The 26,770-nt window shown below is 41.5% G+C and overlaps 1 protein-coding gene across 1 annotated transcript in view; it reads left to right on the plus strand.

The window, feature by feature from the left end:
• Positions 1 to 26,770, plus strand: part of KTN1 (kinectin 1) — a gene marked incomplete in the record, with an annotated part of 2,305,074 nt that overhangs the window by 972,929 nt on the left and 1,305,375 nt on the right.

Here is a 26,770-nt window from a genome sequence, read left to right on the forward strand (position 1 = left end):
GAAATGGATCCCAAACATCTGAAGTTATGGTGAGTACATAACTAAAAGTTTAGCTTTATGGTACTAGAGATGCTGCATAGTACCAAGAGAGGAGGTGACATAAATAATAGAACAGAATCTAGTGAACAGAAATGGATTTTGCGCTTTCAAGCTGATAAACCTCCTGGTTTAAACAACAGAGTTTCTCTGAAACCCTTCCTTAAAGCATGACCATTAAAACATTGATCTTTATTTTAATATTTTATCATATTTGTTTCAATAGTCCATCTTTTATTATTTTTTACTATTGTATTTGTTACCAGTTTTAAGTTCATATTGTTCATTTAGTCTGTTTTATTCAATTTTTTAATGATCTATATATTCTACAGATGTATTTTATCACATGGCTTTTAGCTGTGATGCACATTTTATCTGATTTTTGATTGGATGTTTTAGTGTTTAAAAATGTAACTGCTATTCTATCTTTGTTGGCCTGATGAAGCGGATGTTATTCCGAGAAAGCGTTTACCTATTACAATAAAGGACATACTGATTTTCAGTGCTGTGTGGAACCAGATTATTTTTAGTTTTCTTGCATCAGTCGAACTATGTAGTAGACAGCTGGATGTTTCAAAAATTGTTTTTCTTAAAATTGTTCACAGCTTGGGGTGTATCAACAAACTTTTCTACCTCTTCAAGAAATATCAGAGGATTTTCTGTTCCAGAACATCAGGCTTGGGGGGTTCCTTAAAATGGACAGTTTTTGCCTTTTGATCTTCTTTTTCTCCAACTTGATCCAGAAAACCTGGATGGACCAAGGATGCTTTTAATAGCCCATTTTGGCACATACAGTAGTGGCTATCCCCTCCTTACTCATTCATATGGCCAGTGTTAAACCTTGCAATACTGCCTTTGCAAATAGACCACATAAGTCAAATGAGTGGTCCATAATTCACCCCAACTTAGAGACATTACAGGTCACCATTAGATAATTTAGATCTTCTGCTGTTTAGGCACCAGTTCATTCCAGGCATGCAGAACATTAGGGAGGCTAGGAAGCCTGCCCCAAGGAAAGTCTACTTTGCCAAATTAAAGAGGCTTTCCTTCTGGTGCCACAAGGAGGATCAGAACATTAGCATAAAGGGATCCAGTATTTGTCTGCCTGGGACGACATGATTGACAGACCACGATGCTTTGCCAGAGATGGCCTGCACCTGTTGCCCTTAGGATTCCGGATACTGGCTAAGGCTCTTGCCACCCCTATAGTGCCTTTTTTAGGGGAAAGTTCAAATGACAAAGTCACCACCACAACAGGTACAAGCAAGCAAAATCTGAGGGTAATGCTAATCAATGCTAGAAGTCTAAACCTCAAAATGCACTCACTCGAGGCACTCCTTAAAATGGAGAACATTGACATCTGTGCAGTGACAGAGACCTGGTTCAAAGCTCCAGAGAGCATCCCTGCATTACCAGGCTACAATTCATACCACACCTTTCGGCCACCTAACCCAGAACGAAGCACTAAAGGCGGAGGCGTGTCCATATTCATTAAGGATATCCACACCTCCAGGCTAGTTGCACAGCATAATGCATCCAAGATTATCCAAGTACAACTAACTCTGGGCAAGACCGCAATCCAAATTGTAGCTTGCTACAGCCCCCCCCCACCATACACCAGGATTCACACTCCTCATTTCTTGATACACTGGAAAGTATTGGGGTACAACCCAACACCCTAATAATGGGTGGTTTCAACTACCCCACCATTAACTGGGAAAACTACTCATGTAGCAACTTTTGCTCAACGTTTTCTAGAATTCATAAATTCCAATGCCTTGGATCAACTTATTCACACCCCCACCAGGGGCAGCAATATCCTAGACCTGGTCATTACCAACATGGGAAACCGGTGTTCCACACCAGAGGTCAATTCCTCATTGGTCAGATCCGACCACAAGCTAATCAGCCTAGACATCCACATCCCACCCCCAATTAGGAAAACCATCGTAAAAAAAATTCTCAAAAGCCAACTTCTTAAGACAAGTGGCAAACTTCATGACACCCATGCAGACGGACAGTAGAGGTATGACTGCCGAATCCTACACAAATGCACTTTATAAGCACTTACATGAGTGCATGGATAATGCTATCCCTAATAGAACCAAGATGTTATCCTCCAAAAAAAGGAAGCCAATCTGGTGGTCCTCTGCCATAAACAAACTCTACAACAGAAGAAAGAAACTGTTGCAAAAAAGAGTAAAATCCCATGACTGGAGGAACTCCCTGGTCAACCTCAGTAAGAAGCTGAGATCCCTCATAAAATCCTCCAAAGCTAGTTACGAAAACAAAATTGCCACTGACTCTAAAGACAACCACAAAGCATTCTATAGCTATGTCAACAGTCTAAATGGGAACACTGAGATCTGCTCTGAGTTACAGCACAATGGCACTAAATATACAGAACCAACTGATATTGCCAACATCATAGCAGATAGGTTCAGTGCTAACTTTACCCCCCTCTCACCCCCTAGAGGGCCCATCTCTATACCGGAAGAATGCAAAGTTCCTATAATCACGGCTGCACAGGTAAAAAACACACTCTCCAAAGCCAAGAACACAGCATCCATGGGACCTGACAATATCCTAGGCTGCGTCCTACATGAACTACAGAATGAACTGGCACCCTACCCAAGTACCATGTTCAATCATAGCCTCACCTCAGGCTTTGTACCCACTGAATGACGCACTGCGATGGTTATCCCACTCCACAAAGGGGTAGCCATGACAGACCCCGGGAACTACCGCCCCATTAGCCTGACGAGCCTGGTCTGCAAGGCCATGGAACGTATCATCTTGGAACTCATAAACAAAGACATTGGTAATCTCCAGACTCTGGACCCTACCCAGTTTGGATTTGTAAAAAGGCAGATCATGTCTCCTAAACCTGATTGACTTCTTTGAAGCAGTCACCAAAGCTATAGATGAGGGTAAAATTGTTCACACAGCTTATCTAGATCTCGTCAAGGCTTTCGACACCATCCCCCACTCTGGAATTATAGATAAGCTCACTAAACTAGGTATAACTCCCTATGTCACAAGATGGGTTGCCAACTGGCTCACGGACAGAACCCACACTGTGAAAGTAGCGGATTCCAAATCCGACATCAGACTAGTGACAAGTGGAGTACCACAGGGTTCAGTCCTGGGTCCTCTCCTGTTTGGTATCTACTTCTCTGAAGTGCAGGCCAACACAGAAGGTCTTTGGCTAACATAGTTTGCAGATGACTGCAAACTAGGAGCCATAGTCGAAACTCCTAACGATGTGGACAAACTACAAAAGGGCCTCACTGAGACGGATACCTGGTGTCAAAGCCATGGCCTGAAGCTCAATGCCAAAAAGTGTATTGTCATCCCCGTTGGTAAAAACTCTGTACCCATGAACTACCACATAGCTGGTAGTCTACGTAATGCCGAAAATGGGATGATAGACCTTGGGACACAGGTGGACAGTAGTCTCTCCTTTGATAATCACATCGCCACAGTGGTCAGGAAATCCTTCTACGTGGCTCATCTCATCACAAAAGGATTCTCATCCAGAAAAAAAGAGGTAATTGTTCCCCTCTACTCATCACTCATTAGACCCATTATAGAGTGCAGCGCCCCTTTTGGTATGTACCTCACAAGACCTCTACAACAACTGTAAAGACCACAGAAATACCTCACAAAGAGGATTACTGGCCTCAAACAGATGCCCTATGCAGACCATCTCAAAAAACTACAGCTTTACTCCATCGCATATTGCCTACTCAGGGGTGATCTCTGCCTAACATACAAAGCTATGTCAAACCCAGAGCTGTTGGACATGGTCCACTTAAAGAAATCCCTCTGAGCTACACGCTCTAGGGACCTAAACCTTGTCACCACAATAAACAGAACATGCTGGAGGGATAGATTCCTGTCCCAGAGACTTCCCATACTCAGACTACCTATCTATGTCAAACAGAGCTCCTCATTAGCACTCTTCAAGAAAAATCTTGATGATTGGATGGGAAATGGGAAATTCACCCCGGGGATCACTTTTGTGGCTCTGCTCGACAGGGGCACAGGAAAATAATTTTCTTGGGTGGCGAAAGCCAGGGTATATTTTTTTTTAGCTAGGCTTGTATGGGCTCTAGGGCCGATAGCCTAGTACCTACCTATGAACCTATAACACTAGTATTCATGCCTCTGCAGTTTAAGTTAACTCTTTTCATATGTTTTTATATGTGTATATAATATGTATATATTGCCAAGTAACCAAACCTGGAAAACCTTTTTGTTGGATTATATGTATATATCGCTGCCATTTCAGTATGAGTACCTGTACAAACCTGTTGTAGCATCACTTTAACCTGTTAAATACTTCCTCAAGGAAGTCCATCTGAGACTATGCAGAAGAGCTGTTGCTGCCCATACGAGTTAACCTCTATTCCTGAAAAGCTAACATAGCCACTTTTTGAGCTCATTCCCTCAGTTGACCTTAGATGTTTAACATAAAGGCTTTATTACTGACTGTCTCATGTAGGAGGATTTCAGAATTACAGGCAATTGTGCAGAGAGGCATTTGTATTCTTTCATTAGGAAAGAATTGGTCTTAAAACCATTCCCACCATTATGCCAAAACTAGTAGTTTAGCTTTCCCTCAAGAAAACTTCTTTGCTTTTTGTTTTCTTCCATAATCTCCAGAACAATGGAGAAAAAATTCTTCACTCCTAAGATGTGCACAAACACCTGAGATATTATCTACATAACATCAGAACCCAAGATCCATTATTTGTATCTTTTTAATTTGGGAAAGAGCGAACTACTTTTCAAACTAAGAATTTCAAAGTGGCTGGTACGTTGCATTTTGTTATTTTGCTGTTGTCGTGGAAATAAGTTGAAAGGAACTGTGACAGCCCAAAGTACTAGAAGTATAGTGGCCAATGTAGCCTTTGTGCTGGTTGGGGATGATTGCACGGATATTCTTGAGACAGACACTTGGTCATCATGCCACACTTACTCCGATCACTAGATTAGATGTTTCTTCCAGGGCTAGGCCTGGGATTGCAACTGCCATTCTTCAAGGCCTGTTTCAACCCAGTCTTGTCACTTCTCTAGTCTGCTCATCTGTGGGAATCATAGATGAAAACTACTGTGACGATGTTCTGTAGAAAGAATATAGTGTAGTTGTGTAAGAACTTGACCATAATAGTAGATGTTAGAGTAAACTGTTGCAGTGCTGGTTCCTTCCTGCCATTTTCTTCTCAATAAACTAAATCCAGTTCTCTTGTTGCTGATCATCTCCCAAATGAATTCCTAAAACTGGCTGCTGACACTATCTCCTATCCAGTATCTATTTTAATCAATTGTTCTATCTCTGAAAAGTATGTCTGTCTACTTTGGAAAATATCTCATGTTCTTCCCCTACACAAAGGTGGCCCCTCTACTAACTTCTCTATCGTCCCATTGCCATTCTCTCTCCAATAGCCAAGATCCTAGAAAAATGCATTCATCAACAACTCCTTGACCACTGCCTTGAAAACCTTTTTTCCAACTGTCAACATAGTTTCTGTCCTTAACACACTAATACTGCTCTGCTTAGTTTCACTAATACTATTAACCTCCTCAAAATTAAAGGTCAGCTAGTCTCCTATATCTTTATTGATATGTCTAAAGCTTTTGATACTGTATCTCACCAAATTATTCTAAATAAACTTGCTGATTTTAAACTCGGCCTATCATCTCTTAACTGGTTTCATAGCTACCTTTCCAGCTGGTAGCAGTCTACTAAATGGGAAAATACTTTCCCCCTTTCTGGAGTACCCCAAGGATCCATACTCAGGCCCTTGCTCTTTATTTTATTTACCAGTGACCTCACTTCCTGTACTAATGTTGCCTCCATCATTCAATATGCTGGTGGCACCTTTCTTATCTTCTCTGACCCTACATTTCAGGAACTCCAAGGTAGAACACAAAAATCTTTACAAGACATTGAAAGCTATCTTTCCAACCACCAGCTTATACTTAAACCATAATAAAACTAAGCTGATGTTTTTTGGTTTCAATAAAAGCATAAATACTACACTCCCCGTTGCCATCTTCTCTTCTGATGGCATAAAAATTCAACCAGTTAGTTGAACTAAATTACTTGGTGTAACAATTGATGAGTGTCTAAAACTGTATAAACACACACCACTGACTACTAGAAAAGTTCACTGTAATCCTGGCTGACTGTACAGGGCTAAACCTTTTTTAACCAACTTAGCCAGACTTGCTACTGCTAGATCCCATCTATTATCCACCCTCTTGTACTGTTCCCAAATCTTTACCAACTTGCGCAAAACTGACTTAAAAAACCTAGAAAGTTGCTGTAATAAAATAGCTAAATTTGCTGTTAATCTACCTCATAAGTCGCATCATTATTATACTCTTCATCTGCTCAAATGGATTGAGCTGTCTAGTCTGTTATCTCTAAATCAACTTTCCACTGTTCATAATATATGCTACAAACCCAACAACTGTCCTGCTCTCATGTAGTTCATCATAGTCGTAGTACTAGACAAACCAGATCATCTGACAAATTAATTCTCAATGTAACCAAATCTAATAATTTCTATGGAGACTCCCTGTTTTCAAACAGAAATAGCTAAAGTTCAGAAAACTCTTCCTCAACACATTTTTAAAAAACCCAGACATTCATAAGTTCAAACTACTACTAAAAGAACACTTTTCTAAACACTGGCTATGCTCTTGTACAGTCCCAGGTTAATTATCACCTGTTGCTACTTTCCCTATATATAACAGATTACTTTTCTCTCTCTCCTTTGTATTTCCTGCTCTTAGTAATTGTTTTTCATTGTACTTTTATTTGTATAAAACATTTATATCATTCTAGTTTATTGTATTTTTTGTAAATTTTATTGTATTATCCTTTTATCTCAATATATATATATATATATATATATATCTAAATAAAATGTTTTATTTTTGTGCATTTCACTAAGGTATTTAACCTAATCCAGTAATTTATTGTATTTACTCTGTAACTTTCCTTAATGTTTTTTTTTTTTGGTTTGAAGATTTTTTTCTGCCCGGGTCTCTGCTGAAAATGGGTTAACAAAAGGAATAAATAAAAAGTAAAACTTTCTATTGTGTGATGGGCAGCTAATTGGTTGTCTGACAGAACCCATATGATTAGAGAAACAGATGCCACTTCTGAAAGCAAAACCGTTACTACTGGTGTGTCACAGAGCTTAGGTTTTGGCCATATATATCTGTGTGTGTGTGTGTGTGTGTGTATATATATATATATATATATATATATATCTATGTATGTGTGTGTGTGTGTATATATATATATATATATATATATATCTAAAATAAAATAAAATTACCTCACATCTGAAAGTAACTTATTACAAGAACCCATCTTCTCTCCGCTCTTTTGTATACCACCCCTGTCCTTACCAATCTAAATAAAAGAGACTTAAATAAACTATCTGCTACAACAACATAGCAAAATATGCTACTGATTCACCATTTAGATCCCATCTCTGCCTACCCCTTAGAAAAATGTCCTGGCTAGAATTACCAAAATTTATTACTTTTAACCTACTTAATGGCCCACCAAATCCACTGTCAGCCTAATAAAACCCTTTCCCTGCAAGGACGACTCCACCACTATGCTAGCAGTCGACTACTAAGAAGTACAAATGAGGCACTAATTGATATAATTACAAGCAAATATTACTCTGGGCACTCTGTTCTACTACTGTTGCTAAAGCCTGGAGTATGCACTCCCTGTTAACATCTGGTCAGTACACAACACACATGACTAAGTGCCTTCTTAAGTCACATTTAAATAACTCTTGGTCTTGCGCTTGTACTTGCTCTGGATAACCTCTACAATTCCTCCTAAACTCACTTCCTTTTCTCCTGTCTAACCTCTTTTGCTCTACCTGTCTTTCTTTTTTCTTACAGTTTACTGCATATTCTGTTGTTTCTATTTATTTCACCATCATATACCTTCACTATCAGTCACTAATTGAAAAATGTTTTATCAAATATTCCACTTATCTGTACTGTTTCTGCTACTTTCATATACTATATCAGCCAATCACTAGACATGTCTTAATTCTATTTCCTAATTAATGTTGTAGCCATGACTTTGATATCCATTTTACTGTAAATGGTGTCTTAGTTCAGTGTTTAATTTTTATTTTTTATCTTTACTTGTTTAGACTTACTGTATGCTCCATATACTTTCTGTTTTGTTTACCAGTGTACTTTTATTGTATGTAATGCTGTTTGTAATGCTGTATGATTTGTATGTTTTTTTAATTATACATTTCTATGTACTATGTTTGGAGATTTTCTCCCCGGGCCACCTCTGAAAATGGGCAATCCTGCCCAGTCGGACGTTTCCCAGTAAATAAATAAAAATTTTATTGGACATTATTGCCTATACTAATGTACCTTGTCCCTCTACAGCTATCCCTTCTCCCTTTTCATGACCTCTGATCTGCTCAGATCTGGATGTCTTTCGGGTGCCCTATTTCTCTAAATCTTTATGCAGAGGGGTGAACTGTACCCCATACTTCTATAGAGTCCTTGGGTCCATGCCTGGAATTTGGTAAGTTAAATACCCTGCAGTCATCTTGGGCAGGAACGTTCTAAATTAGTATGGGCAGTAGTCAGTTATATGCAGGGAACATCCTGACTTCTCTGAGGGGTGGACATTGCCAAGTTGGAAGGAGGAAGGGCACTAAGTTAGTCTGTCTGGATATCTGGCCTTCTACAGCAGAAGACACAGTAGTAAGGCAACAGTGATCCATATGAAGGACATTGTGCAGTTGCATAAGAATTGCTGTAGTAGTTGAGTATATCACCATTGCAGTAGTGGTAGTAAGGACTATTACAACAGTGATCTACTCCATATGTTAGGTAAGTTACTTAACAGTGGTTCTTTTCAGTGTTCGTAGTGGGGTGTCCGCATTTTCCAGTTTACTTGCTTGACTTTTTGTATGCCTTTTTTTACCTAGACTAGAGTATTTTCAAATGCTTAACCTTCAATAATGTGACCCCCTCAATACAGAGGAGATCCATCTCTGTTTCTGTCTGGATGACTGCTTCATCTAGGGAAAAATCCAGTGAAGGAGATGCAAACATCCTTGGACAGCACCATCTATTGCATCTTGAACCTGGAGTTTAACAAAATCAGTTTCATGCCAAGAAGGTTGAGAACTTCATACTAGAAGTATTGAATATAGTAACAGAGAGAAAAGAACTGGAACTGGGATCTTTAGAAAATGGTAGGAGCACATTACATAGAAAAATGGGAATTATGGGAACAGTACATGCAAAAAAAATGTTTTGGAGGAGTGAGGTTTAAGGAAGGCAGGAATGGAATTAACTTGTTTAATGTTTGACTAGTGATTGCTTATTAGAAGATTATATGTGAATTATGTTTGCAACTGAAAATGTCACTATAGTTTTTCATTTATATAAATGTATGTTTGCGTGTTTAAGAAGTGATTAATAACGATGTTTCTTGTTTAAAAATAAAAAAAAGATAACTTTTCTGGGAAACCTACTGGACTCAGAGAAACTTTTTCTTACATGAGACAAAAGTATATGCTGTAGGTCCAGTTTTTGTCACATCTCATTGTCATCTCAAATGTTCCTAAAAGCTGCTTATTAGAAGATTATATGTGAATTATGTTTGCAACTGAAAATGTCGCTATAGTTTTTCATTTATATAAGTGTATGTTTGCGTGTTTAAGAAGTGATTAATAACGATGTTTCTTGTTTAAAAATAAAAAAAGATAACTTTTCTGGGAAACCTACTGGACTCAGAGAAACTTTTTCTTACATGAGACAAAAGTATATGCTGTAGGTCCAGTTTTTGTCACATCTCATTGTCATCTCAAATGTTCCTAAAAGCTGTTGCCTAGATTTCCATGGTCTCAGAAAGCATACAGACTCTCTAGTGCTCCATATCCAAGTTTATGGGAGCCAGTATTGACCACCATAAACTGTACCCAAAACCTGTCCATGATCATTTGACATGCCAGCTGGAATGGAAATGATGGTCTTCCGTTACATTCTAGGTATTTTCCAGCAGTCTGGCAACCTGAAACTGATTACAGAAAATGTTATGTTTATGCTGTGTATAAGCAAATAATGGAAACCTACTCCTAGCCTATGCAGCAGCTTGGGAGGTGGCCTTTCAAATGGGACTTTATCTTCAAGCATCCTGTATCCCTTCATATGTGAACAGTGTGTCAGACAAGTTGTCATGATGGGGAAAATACTTCACTTTGTAGCCACAGACTCCCAATCCATACGGCCAGATGGGAAGCATGCTGTTTTCCCATGTGTGTGTAGTGTATCCCATGAGGTTGGGTAATTAGTAATAACACTTTAGAGTTTAAATCTAGCACCATGGACTGTCTTAATCTGATACCCTCATGGACAATTTCTCAGTAGTAGTAGTGCATGTTGCATATTTTTACAGGAGACAAGAAGCCCCCGGTATCATTGAACCATATCTGCTTTCATTCAAGTGATTCTCCCTTTTATGTCAGAGAACTGGAGGTACCTGAATGTCTGGCAGAACCCTTCAGGTAGGGCTTTTGTTGCATCTCTATATGGGTAGATTCATCTGCCTTTGCAGCTTAACTTTTCATGGACCCCTTTTTCACTCACTCAGCTGTGCATCTGTTTTCCTCAAGGGGATCATGTACCCTAAATTACCTACAAAAGTAGATGTCCTTCAAGGATGCATCTGCAGTCTTTACAAATGGGTTGTCCTGTCGTCAGGCAGCCCTTCGGTCGGCCGGATTCCAAAGTCTGGGTCTGGCTTCGGCTGGTGTCGCACTTCACCCGACGTCATTGCGGCAGTTATTCGGGTATAAAGGCATCAGCCGACGCCATTTTCCTCAGTCTTTCTTGCTGCGTGGCACCCGAAGCAGAAGCTGTTTGCAAGTGCCGGTCGGTCAGATCCAGAGATTACTACTACCGAATACTACTTCGAAGACTTCTATAAAGCTAAGTACCCCGTTGGGGACTCTTTCTTGCCTCAGCCGATGTCAGAGAAAGTTAATAACTGTTTATCTTGTGGGAAACAAATACCTCATAAAGATTTCCACTCCTATTGCATACATTGTCTAGGCCCAGACCACGACGTAGCAGCTTGTCTAGCCTGTGCTTCTTTTAACCGACGGACGCTTAGACGTCGGTCGGACTTTGCTGAACAGATTTTCGGCTCCGATTTTGCCTACATTATGCCGTCGGATCCTCCGACTACGCAAATAACCAAAAAACGCAAAGAAAAGGACCGACACTTGCGGTCCGCGGTTTTGGCCGAAACCGCGGTTAAGCAAGCCACGAGTGTATCGGTTTTGGCCGAAACCGAGCAAGCGGTTCTTTCTTCAGCCGATAACATGCCTTCTACCGAGGCCTCTTCTAACCTGGTAGAAACGGCTTCTAAAATCCAACCTTCTGTTGCTGTTTCACAGGATTTATCAGACACCATTCCCCTGGATATTTCTACCCCTGCACGTGGAGCTGCTAGGCCTCCTCCAGCTATGTCTATTAAGGCCTTTGCCAGGGCTAAAGCAGCCAAAGCATCAAAACCTGTGCCTGCCAAGCCCCCCTCTCACAGGCCCAGCACCAGCTCCCATATGCTTTCTTTGGCTGAGGATCTCATCTCTTTAATTCGTGGAGCCCAGCCTCATCCAGACAGGGCCTCTCTCCCTCCTCCAGAAAAGAGGCCTAGAGCAGAGCCCCCATAGCCAGTATCCACAGATGATTCCTCTGATGACTCAGAACATACAGACCCTCCTGAGGCTACTTATTCTCCTTACGAAGACTCTGATGCTGAGGAGTCCATCCCTTCAGCCTCTCCTCCTGAGGAATTTTCCTTTGGGGAAACCTTGCATGCTATGAGGGAACAATTTCAGTGGCAGGGCCAAGATTTCTCAGACTCCAGAAAAAGGCTTAGGACCTTTCTACATTTGCCACAGCATAGGCCTTTAGCTATACCTCCAGTTCTTTCTGTTGTTGATGATGCATTTAATGATGCTTGCACTGCTCCTGATTCTTTACCTCCGGCTCCTGCTAAGCCCGATAGGTACTTACAGGGTCCCGGACACTCATCACCACTTATATAAGGCTCCTTTTGCAGACCCAGAGACTATCTCCCAGGGTCCTAAAGCTGTAGCAGCTACCTCTTCTAAAAACCCCCTCCCCTCTGAAAGGGAATCCAGGTCCTTAGAGAGATGGGGTAAAAGTTTACACCTCTGCTACTTTGTCAGCTAGAGCTTTGAACTGCCAATTTCATATGATTCAATATCAAGAGTTTATGCTTGACCAGTTGACTAAAAAGCTGTCCTCTGAAGAATCTTTAGATAAAAAGTATGTTCAGGAAATGGTACATAACATACAGCAGGTTAGTAACCATTCTTTAAAATGTGGCTATGATGCACTAGAGGCTTCCTTTAGATCAGCCATGACTGGCACAGTAATCAGGAGGCATGCATGGTTGAAAGAACAGGCATTACCAGACCATGTCAAATCTAAGCTTTTGGATGCACCTATGGACAAGGTCAATTTATTTGGTTCCCCTGCACAGCAGGTACTAAAAAAGATGGAAGAGAAAGCGAAATCTGTGCAAACAGTGAAAGATTTCTTACAAGTTCAACCTCCAAGGTTTAGCAGAAACTGGCCCTCCAAGAATTGGTCCTTTCCGGACTCCTCTAAGGCACAAAGAGGCAGGAATAGGCGCTCTAGAGGCAGAAACCAATCCAGGGGTGCCTACAGGGGTCGCCAGTGGCAGGGTAACAACCAACGAGGCACGGATACTGCCACCACCACTACAACAACTCAATCACAGTGACTTGGCGGTGGCACCGCCTACCAGGGAACAACTAGAAGCACCCTTAGGCGGAAAACTAACCTTATTTTCAAGAAACTGGCACTGCATTACAAGAGACAAATGGATTTTGCAAACTATAGACCAAGGCTACAGGTTCCATTTCCATACTCTACCAGGAAAGAGAGGAATGCCAAACCTACCACCTACTCAAAGGACAGAAGCTCTAAAACAAATATCTCAATTATTAAGAATGAGAGCTGTGGAAAAGGTACCATCTATGGAGCAAGGAAAGGATTTTACTCCAGACTCTTCCTGGTACCAAGAAAAGAAAACAAATGGAGGCCTATTCTAGACCTGTCCGCTTTAAACACATTCCTCATTGTTCCAAAATTCAAAATGCTGACCCTACAGCAGCTTCTTCCCATGCTGGGCAAGGAGTCTTGGCTGGTAACTCTAGATCTCAAGGAGGCATACCTGCACGTCCCCATAAGACCAATTTGCAGAAGATACCTCAGATTTCTTGCAGGATCAGAGCATTATCAATTCTCAGCATTGCCCTTTGGCTTATCTACTGCGCCCAGAGTGTTCACGAAATGCCTGGCATCAGTAATCGCTCATTGCAGACTTCAGGGGATTCAAATCTATCCCTACCTGGACGACTGCCTGATACAAGCGGACAACAAAAACAAACAGAAGACTTACAAAGAGTCATCTACCTGCTGCAAGCCCTGGGATATACAGTCAATACAAAAAAGTCAAGGCTGATTCCATCCCAAAGAATAACCTTTCTGGGTGCAGAACTGGACACATCAAAACAAATGGCATTTCTAACTGCAGAAAAGAAAGAACAACTTCCTCTCTACTTCTTGGCATTAACAAAGCAGAACCATCTAACTGCAAGAAAAGTGCTACAAGCTCTAGGCTTCATGGCATCCTGCATAATACTGGTCCCTCATGCCAGGCTGCATATGAGAAAGCTACAGTGGTACTTAAAGAATTTGTGGTCCCAGCACAAGCACAGCCTAGAAACCAAAATTCCAATGATTCCATGCCTGAAGCAAGAGTTCCTATGGTGGGCTCAGGCCTGCCAATCAAACACAGGATTGCCCTTCTGCAAAAGTCAACCAAGACAAACCATCACGACAGATGCCTCAGACCTCGGTTGGGGGGGCACACATGCTGGACAAGTGCATTCAAGGCCTATGGACTCAAGACCAGCTGCATCTGCACATAAATCTAAAAGAAATGATGACAGTAAAATTGGCAATCCAGGCATTCAGACCTTTTCTCCAAGAAGGCCAGTTGATGATAAGGACAGACAACACCACAGTTATGTGGTACATCAACAAACAGGGAGGCACACACTCATACCCTCTATGCCGGCTGGCACTGGACCTATGGGATGTGGCTCTGAGCTACAACATTCAGTTACAGGCAATTTATGTACCAGGGAAGGAAAACATTCTAGCAGACATATTAAGCAGAACTACAACAGATGCCCACGAATGGATGCTGCATCCGGACATCTTCAAAGCCATCACAAGAGAATGGGGATTACCACAAATAGACTTGTTTGCATCCCCATTCAATCACCAGTTGAAGAAATTCTGCACAAGGACTTACCATCCACTTGCTTGGAAGGTGGACTCCCTATCTTTCAGTTGGAAAGGCCTGACAGCATACGCATTCCCACCACTTCCTTTGATGCACAAGGTGCTTCTGAAGATCAAAGAGGAACGTCCGAGGATCATTCTGATAGCCCCAGACTGGCCAAGACAACATTGGTATCCACTGCTGAGGAGCATGTCCCAGGGACAAATATGGACACTGCCCCTGATCCCATTACTGCTAACACAGAACAACTACAACATCCTGCATCCAAACGTAAAAACTCTGCAGCTAACTGCCTGGAACATTACATAACAGCAATTAACCAAAATTTATCCCAAAGGGTTAAAGACATAATCCTAGAGGCTCGTAGACCTTCAACAAGAAAGAATTATGCAGCAAAATGGAAAAGATATCTCATCTGGAGTACTGCAAAGGGGCAAGATGTGACAATGGTGAACATAGCCAACATCCTGGAGTACTTGGCGGAGCTCTTCCATACAGGCCTGTCCCATTCCTCCATTAAGATACATGCATCAGCTATTTCAGCAGAATACAGCTTGGATCCTCCTGTCTTCTCGCATCCTCTGCTCAGACAGTTTCTGAGAGGAATTAAAAATGTAAAACCTCCCAGGAAGCCTCCATTGCCAGCATGGGACTTGAACTTTGTGCTAGAAAAACTGACTATTCCTCCTTTCGAACCAGCAGCAACAGCAGAATTACAATACCTATCCTGGAAGACTGCTTTCCTGCTGGCAATAACTTCAGCAAGAAGGGTCTCTGAACTACAGGCATTAATGGCAGTGCAACCCTTCCTGATCTTCCATCAAGATAGTGTGTCCATGAGAACAAATCCTACATTTATGCCTAAGGTGGTATCCAGAGTCTCTTTAAATCAGGCTATCCACCTTCCTACATTCTTCCCCAACCCACAGAACAGGGGAGAAAGGCTCTTACATACCTTGGATGTACACAGACAATTACGCTACTACCTGGACAGGACAAAAAACAATAGAAAAACTGACCAGCTTCTGGTAGCATATGCAACAGGAAAGGAAGGAAAACCAATTTCTAAACAGACAATCTCCAAATGGATAGGAAATTGCATTAGATTTTGTTACTCCTACCATGGAAAGAAAACTCCAGAGAGCATCAGACCTCACTCCACAAGGGCTACAGCCACTACCACAGCTTTCTTACGAGGAGTGGCTACCAAGGACATTATAGAGGCTGCTACTTGGACCTCCGTGCATACATTTGCCAAGCATTATAACTTACCTCTATACTCTAGATCCCGTGCTGGTTTTGCCACTGCTGTTTTGCAAGGGATCCTAACTACACCATAATCTCTTCTCATTTCCTCCTCCCCTAGTTTAGCTATGGTATTCTACCCATTTGTAAAGACTGCAGATGCATCCTTGAAGGACATAGTACAGTTTTGTACCTACCATAAATGTAGATGTCCGAGATGAATGCATCTGCAGTCAGGATTACCCACCCTCCTTCCCCTCTGAGGTACTCCTAGGGTATTTGCCAATCTTCATCTAGCTTGGGGAGGATCTATTATGGTGTATTTGTTTGTATATATGTACATACATGCTTATTTTGTGTGTTTGCTCTCTACTATTTGGAAACTTTGGCATTTATCCAAATTTAGCCATCCAAGAGGGCACCTGGCACCTGGGGCAAGAAACACTGAGGAAAATGGCGTCGGCTGATGCCTTTATACCCGAATAACTGCCGCAATGACGTCGGGTGAAGTGCGACACCAGCCGAAGCCAGACCCAGACTTTGGAATCCGGCCGACCTAAGGGCTGCCTGACGACAGGACAACCCATTTGTAAAGACTGCAGATGCATTCCTCTCGGACATCTACATTTATGGTAGGTGCAAAACTGTACTTTTCTGTATGTGGATCATTAGTTTTGTACTGAAAAAAAACAGCTGCCCCAATCAGTTAATTTCTTCAGTTATACTTTTATTAATGCCCTGGCAAAAAATGGGTTTTTGGTAACCATTACCTTACCCAGATGAATATCTTTTGAGTTTCAAGCACTGATGTGGAAAGAACTTTACATGGGGTTTCCCCATAAACAGGGTTAGTCGCAGAACTAACCATTCCTTTCATGCCCAAGGTGGTGTGTGAGCCATTGCTTAAGCAAACTGTACAGCTACCAGTGTCTCTCTCTCTCTTTTTTTTTTTTTTTTTAAATCTCAAAACAAAGAGAAATTCATTTTGCATGTACTGATTCTTCTAAAGCATTATTATCATTCCAATGGGAATTGCCTAGAGGGACCAGTCCAAGGCCATTTTCCCAGGGTAACTGCAGTCCCAGCAGCCTCCTTTAATGTATCAGTTCAGAGTATTTGTGAGTTAGCGACTTGGAAGTGCACACCACCTTCAGGTATTACAACCTGGACTTTTAAGTGAAAGAGTATGGCAGGCTGTCACTGCTGTGTAGTAGTGTGTGTAGTGATCTCCTCCCAATTAGAGCAATTACTGTTTTATTACTATTCCTGTGTAAAAAGAATTGCATTGCTGCAGTGACATAATGAAAATAATGCAGCTTGAGTATAATTGCCGTAACTTTAGATGTCTGAGTAGCTTCATTGCTGGAGTGTGTTCTTTCACCCTACCTCCTCCCACCACTTTTTTTCAGAGCCTTGCACATTGTGCTGTGGCTGGGCAGAGTGTGAAAGGAAACAAGGCTTGTGTATCAGTTCTGAAGTTAGTACACCACTATATTTCCAGAGGGGAGCCCAGCTTGGGAACCTTCCAGATAATGCTTTTTTGGTTCTCTACCCCATAGTGACTGGGGATAGGGCATAACTGTAACTGTCATTTTAAGTCTCCAGGGGCTTTACCGCTGTTAGAGGCCAGATGTTCTTGTCCTCATTACTTAGTGCAGTTGCTGATAGTCCTTCAACCAAAAAAAAAAAATTGATTGCATCATAGGCTGCTGCCACTTTTCAGTCATGGATCACCTGACATCTCGTGTTGAGAGAGGAGACCTGCCCCTCGGTGGTAATATCTGAAAGGTTTGAAATCTGACTGCAGTGCGGATGTCCACCTCCAGCTGATTCTTTAAGTGAATTGTACTGCATTAATGACCCTTCTTTCGAACATCAGTGCTACTATTCAGTATATTCACATAACTGTTTTTTTTGTAAGGAAAGTTTATCAGTAAAGCTACCATTCATTCAGACAGTGATGTACATTTTCTTAATTGTTTTAAGTTATGCTTAAATTTATTGCATTAGTAAGACATGTATAAACAACAGGAGTCCTGCTGCTTGTTGCTGAATAGGTGATTGATGCTCCAAATGTTAAACCAAAAATATTGCCAGCATCTTGTCATAGTGGCTTGATGCAGAAAAGCGTGAAAAGGTGTGTTGCATTTTCACCACCTTTTCCCTTTACTCTGAGTTTGAGATTTCAGAGCTTGGTGTGCATGCTCATGTATGGATAAAGAATTTATGAGTGCGGGAAGGCTTGCTTCCTGCAAAAAAGGTGTGTTGCGGTTTACCTTCATATTGTCGGAAATTACAGTATTGATCGTGCATTTGGGCGAACCAAATGCGCAAATTTCAAACTTTGACATTTTCAGAAGTTCGAAAATCAGCAAATCGAACAGCTGATTTTCGAACTAAAATGTCAGACACATCGTAATGTAGGGGAGCCAAGCCCCCTTGCACTCCCCTTACTTTAATATACTAACACCGAAATCTCACTAAAGTGGGGACAGGGATAATTTCCCGAACCCTGCTATAGTGCAATCCGCACCCACAATGTCGAATCTGTAACGAGCGAATGCCAATTTGCATTAGCCCATTGCACATTTGGACAATTGTTTTTTAAGGTTTTGCCACTTTGAAAACCTCCTTTCGCACAAAGTGGATTCGCACGAGTGCATAACGCACTTATAAATGTAAACCATGTTTTGCCATATCGGGATTGTTTTTTTGACTAGTGACCTCCCAAGGTATTAAATGTTTTGTGTTTGGGTAATCGCATGTTGATTAAAGTGCAGTTATCATAGTAAACCCATAAAAAAACTGTGGCTTACTACAATCACATAGCCTTATGAAGACCAGTTGGGGTTTGAAGAACAGAGGAAGGCTCTTGACAGCATTCTCTTGCACCTCATCCCAGATTAAATGGAATACTGGCATATTACAAGGGATATGAGCATAGCTGATGAAAATTCTTGCTGGGAAATAAGAGCACAGAAGTGTATTTATTTTATTTGTTTATTTTACATTTGTTTACCAGGAAAGTCTGACTGGACACAGGTCATTTTTCAGAGAAGGCCCGGGGAGAAAAGCTCCTAATACAGTATATAACTTTTACATCTGACGGTTTTGATTACATAAGACACTTTGATATACATATTAACAGTTCACAGTAGTATGATAGTATTTAACAGTGTAAAAGCTAGATACATTTACATTAAGTATTTAATTTCTGACTTAAAACAGTTTATATATGTTCTAAATTGTGAATAGATACATATTGGTATACCATGCAGATTCACATGATCTCAAAGCTAAGGATGTAATGCAAGTTGACATAAAAGGGTAGCGTAAGGGGTTATTTAAAGTAGAAATGAAAAGGGAAAGGGTAAATTAGTGGGGGTAGCAATAGGTAGTATAAAAAATTAATCGGGGTTGTCACAAGTACAGAACCAATATTGAAGTAGGTAGTTGGCATAGGAAGTTGGAATGAGGGGTTACTAAAAGGTAGAAGTGATGCATTAGTGTGAGTAGTGAAGTGCTGGGTGAAAGGAAATTGGTAATAGAGCAGTTGGAAGTAAAAAAATATGAATTAGGGTTGTCGAGAGTTGCAGAGCCATGATTGCTGTAGGTGGGATTTTAAGGCCTTTTTGAAGTAACCAATAAAAGTTGTGGTTGAGATGTTGGAGGGGGAGGAGGTTGTTCCAATGTTTGGCAGTAGTGTTGCTATAGAGGGATATGCCTGCATAATTGTTGGCTTTGGTCACATCTAATAAGAGTTTTTGATTGGATCGTAGGACTCTAGTTTGGGTGGTTGAGTGTATGCTGTTTTTTCAGAGCAGTGAAGTAGTTTGTGGGGTAGTTTAAGTTGATTGTAAAGAATGAGATTCCAGCCAGTTAAGTGTTTTAAGGGGAGTATAGTGGTGTGTTTTGTGAGGAGTATTGGTTGCAAATTTGGCAGTTTTATTATAACACGTTTGCAGCTTGGAAAGGCTAGATTTCCTGAGATGGGTGAAAATTGGTGAGGTGTACAAAAGAGTGGAGATGAGATGTGTCCGTGCAATAGTGGATCTGGTGGAGTCAGGAACTGTTTGTTTCTGTATAGTTTGGCAAGTTTATGTACTTTCTTTATGGTGCTTGGATATATGTATGTCAAATTTCATGTTGCTGTCGATTATTACCCCTAACAGTTTGGTGTGATTGACAGGAGATATGACTGTGTTATTACTTGAGGTAATGTTAAGTATAGAATGCTGTGTGGGTGGAAAGAGAAGAAGCTGAGTTTTATTGGGATGTACTATTAGTTGTGATTCAGAGAGCCATCTTTCAATAGCAAGAAAAGAGGATTGTGTTTGTTGTAGCAGTGCCTGGGGAGGGGGGGAGGAAGAAGCAAAGATTAGTGTGGAATCATCCGCATATTGGATGGCAGAAGCATGAAGTATGCCAGTGGGAAGGTTGTTAGTGAAAATAGAAAACAGCAGTGGTCCAAGAATGAAACCCTGCGGAACTCCTAGTTAGACTGGTAGTAATGGGGGAGAGTTCCTGGTGCCATCTGACTGCCTGCTGTCTGCCTGTTGGGTAACTTCTAAACCAGGAAATGGTGGGTGAGCTTAGATTTAATTCTGAGATAGTTTTGAGTTTGTCATGATTAACCATGTCAATGGCCTTGGAAAGTTCTAAGAATATAGCCAAGACACATTTTTCATTGTTCCTGTGTTTGTTGACTGTGTGAAAGACATAAGGTCTGTAGTAGTGCTATGTGATGGTCTAAAACCATGTTGTGTATTTGTGACTAGATTGAGAGTTTAGGAATGTCAAGATTTGTGTGTACACACCTTTTCAAGGATTTTGGAGGGGGGAGAGAGTATGGAGATTTGTGGTTAGTTCTTTGGAGTTGCCTCCTTTGTGAAGTGATGTAGGAAATTTTCCAGAGGTGAGGGACTAAGTTTTCAACTGTAGAACGAATAATGAGAATTACAGGAGAGTTACAGGATATGCAATTGCATCAGCGGCAAACTTTAAGAATTCAGCCAGTAGTCTATTTGCAGAACAAGTTGTAGGTTTTAGTTTATTAAGCATCTTTTTAATAGTGAAGATGGGGACAGTTTGCAGTGAAAAACTCTGTTCAGTAGTAGTATTTTTGGGTGACTTGATAGTAGTAGAAGGCTTTTGAGAGTTAGCTAGAGCTGGGATGGAATCTGTTGTTGAACTCTGTTGCTATGTTTGTTGAGCTGTCAGTGGTCGCAGAGGCAGGGGTGCCAGCTTTGCCTAGGTGAAGTACTTTGTTGTTGGCTGCCCAAAATTCTTTAGGATTGGTTTGATATCTATTTTGAATGTTGTGGTAGTAGTTAGTTTTGTCTCCGTTAATCATTTTCTTTGTCTTATTTCTAAGCTCAAGATATTTTTGTTTGTCAGTAGGGGTACATGTTTTCTTCCAGTTAATCCAGGCTTTGTCCATGTTGTATAGTAGATATCTACTGTCTTTGGATAACTAGGGACATAGTTGGCTTTAATTTGGATAGTTATAGGGGGTGCATGGTGATCTAGTATGTTGAGGAATGTAGAGTTAAAGTAGGATACAGCATCGTCTAGATTGTGTTTTCAAGGGGTGCCAGGTGCAACTTGCTAGGGCGGCAATAAAATTGTTGTAGTTCAAGGTTTTTTTTTACTATGTATTTGCTGATAAGTGGTGGATTTTGCAAGATAGGTTTGACTTCTGATTAGGTTGGTAGGTGGTCACTCAGGGTATCTGAGAGACGGCCTGAAATACTAATTTTGTCTGGTCTGTTTGACAATATCTAGGTGAGTATTGATTCCCTCTTTGTTGTTTTATCAACTCTAGTTGTTGCTTGGATAAGTTGTGAAAACCCATGGAGGTCCATAAGTTTGTAGGGTTGGAGGAGTTGTATGTTACCCGAACAGTATTGAAATCTCCTAGTATTATGGCTTCTTGGGGTAGTGAATTAGAGGCCCAGTGAAGTAGATTTCCTGTAGTATCTATATTGTTACCTGGTGGAGGGTAGCAGCCAGTTAGGTTTGTCTTTTTTGGTATTCAAATGTAGTTTAGTAATTATAACTTCTGCTGCTGCTAATGTAGGTAATGAAGGTCCACTATTTCAATGTTTAATTGGTCCTTAAATAAGATAGCAACACCTCTACCTTTTTATTAGCTCTGTCTTTATGCAGCAAGTTATGGCCAGGAGGAATTATTTCATTTAGTTGTCAGGATTTAGCCATGTTTAGTGAGCAAGAAAATATCAAGAGAGTAGAGGGAAATGTGTGCATGTAGTTTTGAGATCTTGTTTGTGATGTGTTTGTTAAGCAAAAGCAGGTCTGAGGCTATTTTTGGGGAGGTGTGCAAGGGTTTGAGTGGAGCTTTGCTTTGTTGAGTGGTTGATGGGGATGTTCTTCGTGTTTCACTGTTGCAGTCATTATATTTGGGGGTAATCTGCTGGCAGGTTGCCCTCAGTCAGCCTGAATTCCAAAGTCTTGGGTCCTGCATCGGTTGCTGTCTCCTTTTCCATGACGTCAGGTCGTCAGGGGTATAAAACATGCAGCCGACGCCATTTTCTTCAGTCTTTCTTGCCGCGCGGTGCCCGAAGCAGAAGCATTTCACAAGTGCCGGTCAGCTGACTACTGAAATATTCAAGTTTGAGTTTCAGAACCGAAGTCTTCACTAAAGCTAAGTACCCTGTTGGGGAAACTTTTTTCTTGCTTTTTACCGATGTCAGAAAAGTTAATAATTGTATTACTTGTGGGAAGCAAATACCTCATAAGGATTTCCATTTATACTGTATTCCTTGCCTAGGCCCTGATCACAACGTGCCTGGCTGTCGGTTTTGTGCTAGATTTAACCAACGCACTGTTAAGTGTCGGGATATTTTTGCATCTAAGTATTTTGGAAACAGATTTAACTGCCCAGAAATGCCGTCTGATAGCAATCCGACTACCGGAGTACATAAAAAATGCAAAGAAAAGGACAGAGAAAGGCAGTCGAGATCCAAAACCGACAACAAAGCTACTCCTAAGCCAGTCGCCGGTTCGCCGGTACTCAGTGAGGTGCTTTCACAGCCCCTGATGCCCACTACCTTAGAGTCGCAGGCCTCTACCGGCACCCATGTGGGGGCCGGCATGCCACAAGATACATCCGTCAGTCCAATACCTTGAGTATCTCCCTCAGATGGGTCCAGAGCTGCTGAGCAGGCACCGGCTTCTAAGGGTGTCTTCAGACCTCAACATTTTTATATCAAACTGACGAAAGCTGCAAAACCAAAGGAAAAGACACCTTCTAAAACTAAAAAAACAACACCTGAGCCACGTGCACAGGCCTCTATGCCTAAAAAAACAGATGATCAAAATGGCTGAAGACCTTATTACCTTGATCAGGGGTACCCATCCCCCTCCAGATAAGAGGCCTAGGCAAGACACTGACTATGAGTCTTCAGATCAGATTTCTATTACTTCTGATTCCTCTTCTGATCAGGAATTATCTTTACTTCCTTTCAGGATTCTGATGCTGAGGCGTCTATTCCATCTGCATCTCCTCCTGAGGATTATTCATTTGGAGAAACCTTGCATACTTTGAGGGAGCATTTCCACTGGGAGAGTCCAGACTTTTCAGAATCAAAAAAGAGGCTCAGGGATTTCCTTCTCCCTTAGCACAAGCCTTTAGCCATTCCTCCTGTTTTAGACATTGTGGATGATGTGTTTTCGGAGTCCAGCCTGACCCCTGATTCCTTACCTCTGGCTCCCATTAAGCCTGACAGGTATTACAGTGTCCTTGACTCTCATAAGTTTTTATTTAGAAACCCTGCTGCTGATCATGAAACTATTTCACAGGGTCCAAAGGGAGTTAAGGCCTCAACAGCAAAAAACCCTACCCCCTCTGACAGAGATTCAAGGGCACTGGACAGATGAGGGAAAAAGGTTTATACATCTGCAACCTTGGCAATCAGGGCCTTAAACTGTCAATTTAATATGCTTAAGTACCAACAACATGTAATGGGATTGCTGAAACAGAAAATTATGTTGATTTCAGAATGTGCAAAAAATAAGGAATTGCAGGAATTATTGCATGCAGCTGAACAAGTTGGAAAGCATACTTTGCAATGTGGTTTTGATTCTTTAGAGGCCTCCTGCAGGTCTGCAGTTACTGGATCTGTGATTAGGCGGCATGTCTGGTTAAAGGAACAAAATTTGCCTGATCATGTCAAAGTTAAATTGTTAGATGCACCTTTACAGCATGATTCTCTATTTGGTATTAAGGCAGAAGAGGTTTTAAAGAAAATGGAAGACAAAGCTAAGTCTGTGCGAACTGTTAAAGATTTCTTGCAAGTGCAGCTGCCTAAATTCAGTAGACACTGGCGTACAAAAAATTGGTCCTTTCCTGTGTCAGACAGAGCTCAAAAGGGCAAATCCAGACACCCTAAGGGTTCCAGGCTCAAGACTCATACAGGTCAAAGCAGTAGGGCGCATCCACCTCCAAATCTGGAGGAGATAAATCTCAAACCTACAGAAAGCAATCCCAATGACTTCCCTCTACCTACACCAAGCACTTATCTTTTGGCAGCACCCATAGGGGGAAAATTAGCACTTTTTGCTCAAAATTGGCAGTTAATAACCCAGGACAAGTGGGTACTAAACATTGTATCACAGGGATACAGATTCCATTTCCACACTTTGCCAGTGACAAATGGTTGGCCAGATCTGCCAAAAAATCAATGGGCAGAGGCACAGAAACAGGTTACGTCCCTCATGGATATGGGAGCCATTCAGGCAGTACCAGAACAGGAAAAAGGGCAAGGTTTTTACTCGACTGTTCTTGGTACCCAGAAAGGACGAGGCCTTTAGGCCAATACTGGATTTATCGATTTTGAACACATACGTGGACATTCCAAAATTCAAAATGCTCACTTTGCAACAGCTTCTGCCCATGCTGGGCAAGAATGCTTGGCTGGTGACTTTAGACCTAAAAGAGGCATACCTGCATGTCCCAATAAGACAGTCGTGCAGAAGATACCTCAAATTCAAAGCTGGCTTAATGCATTACCAATTCTCTGCACTGCCCTTTGGCGTATCTACTGTGCCCAGGGTCTTTACAAAGTGCCTGGCACCAGTAATTGCATTTTGCAGACGAAGTATTCAAATATATCCTTACTTGGACGACTGTCTCATTCAAGCAGAGAACAAGGACACTCTTCTACGACACCTGGCATTTGTGAAAAGGCTTCTAACATGCCTAGGGTACACAATAAACAAAAAGAAATCACAACTGGTACCCTCTCAAAAGATAACATTCCTGGGCACAAGCTTTTGAATACAACTGCCCAGATGGCTTACAAACAAAGGCAACTGACTACTTCAAACTGATGGCAACAAAAACCCAGTCTTCTGCAAGACAAAATCTGCAGGCTCTGGGCTTCATGGCATCCTGCATCCTACTAATTCCATATGCAAGACTGCATATGAGGAGTCTACAATGGTACCTAAAAAGTTTATGGAGTCAACATTCACACAGTCTGGAAACAATGATTCCTCTCATTCCCTGCCTGCAACAGGAGTTTCTATGGTGGGCAAAGGCCTGTCACCAAATCATGGGACAGCCCTTCACTCCCCTGCCAGCCAAACCTTAACAAACGCATCAAATTATGCCTGGGGGGGCCACATGGCAGGAAGATGCATTCAGGGCATATGGGCCCCAAATCAAATGCATCTACATATCAACCAGAAAGAGATGCTAGCTGTTCAAAATGCCCTAACAGCCTTCAAGGACTTACTTCATCCAGGAAAACTACTGTTAAAGATGGACAACACCACAGTCATGTGGTATATAAACAAGCAAGGGGGCACACACTCATACCCCCTTTGCAGATTAGCCATGACACTGTGGGGCACAGCTTTGACCTGCCAGATAAATCTTCAAGCTCAATTCCTGCCAGGAAAACAAAACACTCTGGCAGACGATTTAAGCAGAAACCTTATGGATCCTCATGAGTGGAAACTAAATCCACAAGTCTTCAGCATGATAGAAAGGAAATGGGGGAGCCCAGACATAGACCTCAAAATTATCAACTGAAAAGATTCTGCACAAGGACTTATCACAGACAAGCATGGAAAGTGGACGCTCTATCCTTCAGTTGGAAAAACCTATCAGTTTATGCCTTTCCTCCTCTGCCTCTTCTACCCAAGGTTCTCCTAAAAGTCAGACAAGAGAAGCCAAAGATGATATTAATTGTCCCGAACTGGCCCCGCCAATACTGGTACCCAATCCTAAGGAACTTGTCTCAGTACCCAGCTTGGACCTTGCTTCAAAAACCACAACTACTGTCCCAGCAAAACAATCAGATCATGCACAGTCAACTACAGACTCTGAACCTGGCAGCATGGCTAATCCTGTAATCTTACAGACAACACCTCTCAGTAAAGCTGTGATGGATGTCATTTTGGAAGCCAGAAGGCCTAGTACTAAAAAATCTTATGCTGACAAATGGAAGAGATTCTGTGCTTGGAATCGAGCACAAGGAACTGATGCAGCAGAACCGCATAGTCCTCAGATATTACAATACTTAACTGAGATGCTTGACAAAGGCCTATCTTTTTCATCAATCAAAATCCATGCCTCTGCCATTTTGGCTCATTACAATACAGAGCCACCAATCTTTTCTCATCCTTTACTAAAGCAGCATCTTAGAGGAGCCAAAAATGTAAGGCCTCCTAGAAGATCACCATTACCTGCATGGGACCTAAATTATGTGTTGGAAAAGCTCACCCTGCCTCCATGTGAACCAGCTGCTACCGCTGATATGAAGTTCTTGTCATGGAAGACAGCTCTGCTGCTAGCAATCACTTTGCGGGAGGATGACATAATGGTTAAGGTGTTTACCTTAAAGACACAAGGTGCAGGGTTTGTTTCTCACATGGGGTAATTGGCTAGGCTTCAAGTGGCCCAAAAAGGGCAGTTAGCCTAGTACTAATCTATGAACCTACGAACTTCAGAAAGAAGAAAAAGGCTGCAGAGCCTTTTATCATATTTTACTCGGACAGGGTGTCTCT

This window comes from Protopterus annectens, chromosome 6.part0, assembly GCF_019279795.1.
Source record: "Protopterus annectens isolate FY-2018-M chromosome 6.part0, PAN1.0, whole genome shotgun sequence".
NCBI classification, from domain to species: domain Eukaryota; kingdom Metazoa; phylum Chordata; order Ceratodontiformes; family Protopteridae; genus Protopterus; species Protopterus annectens.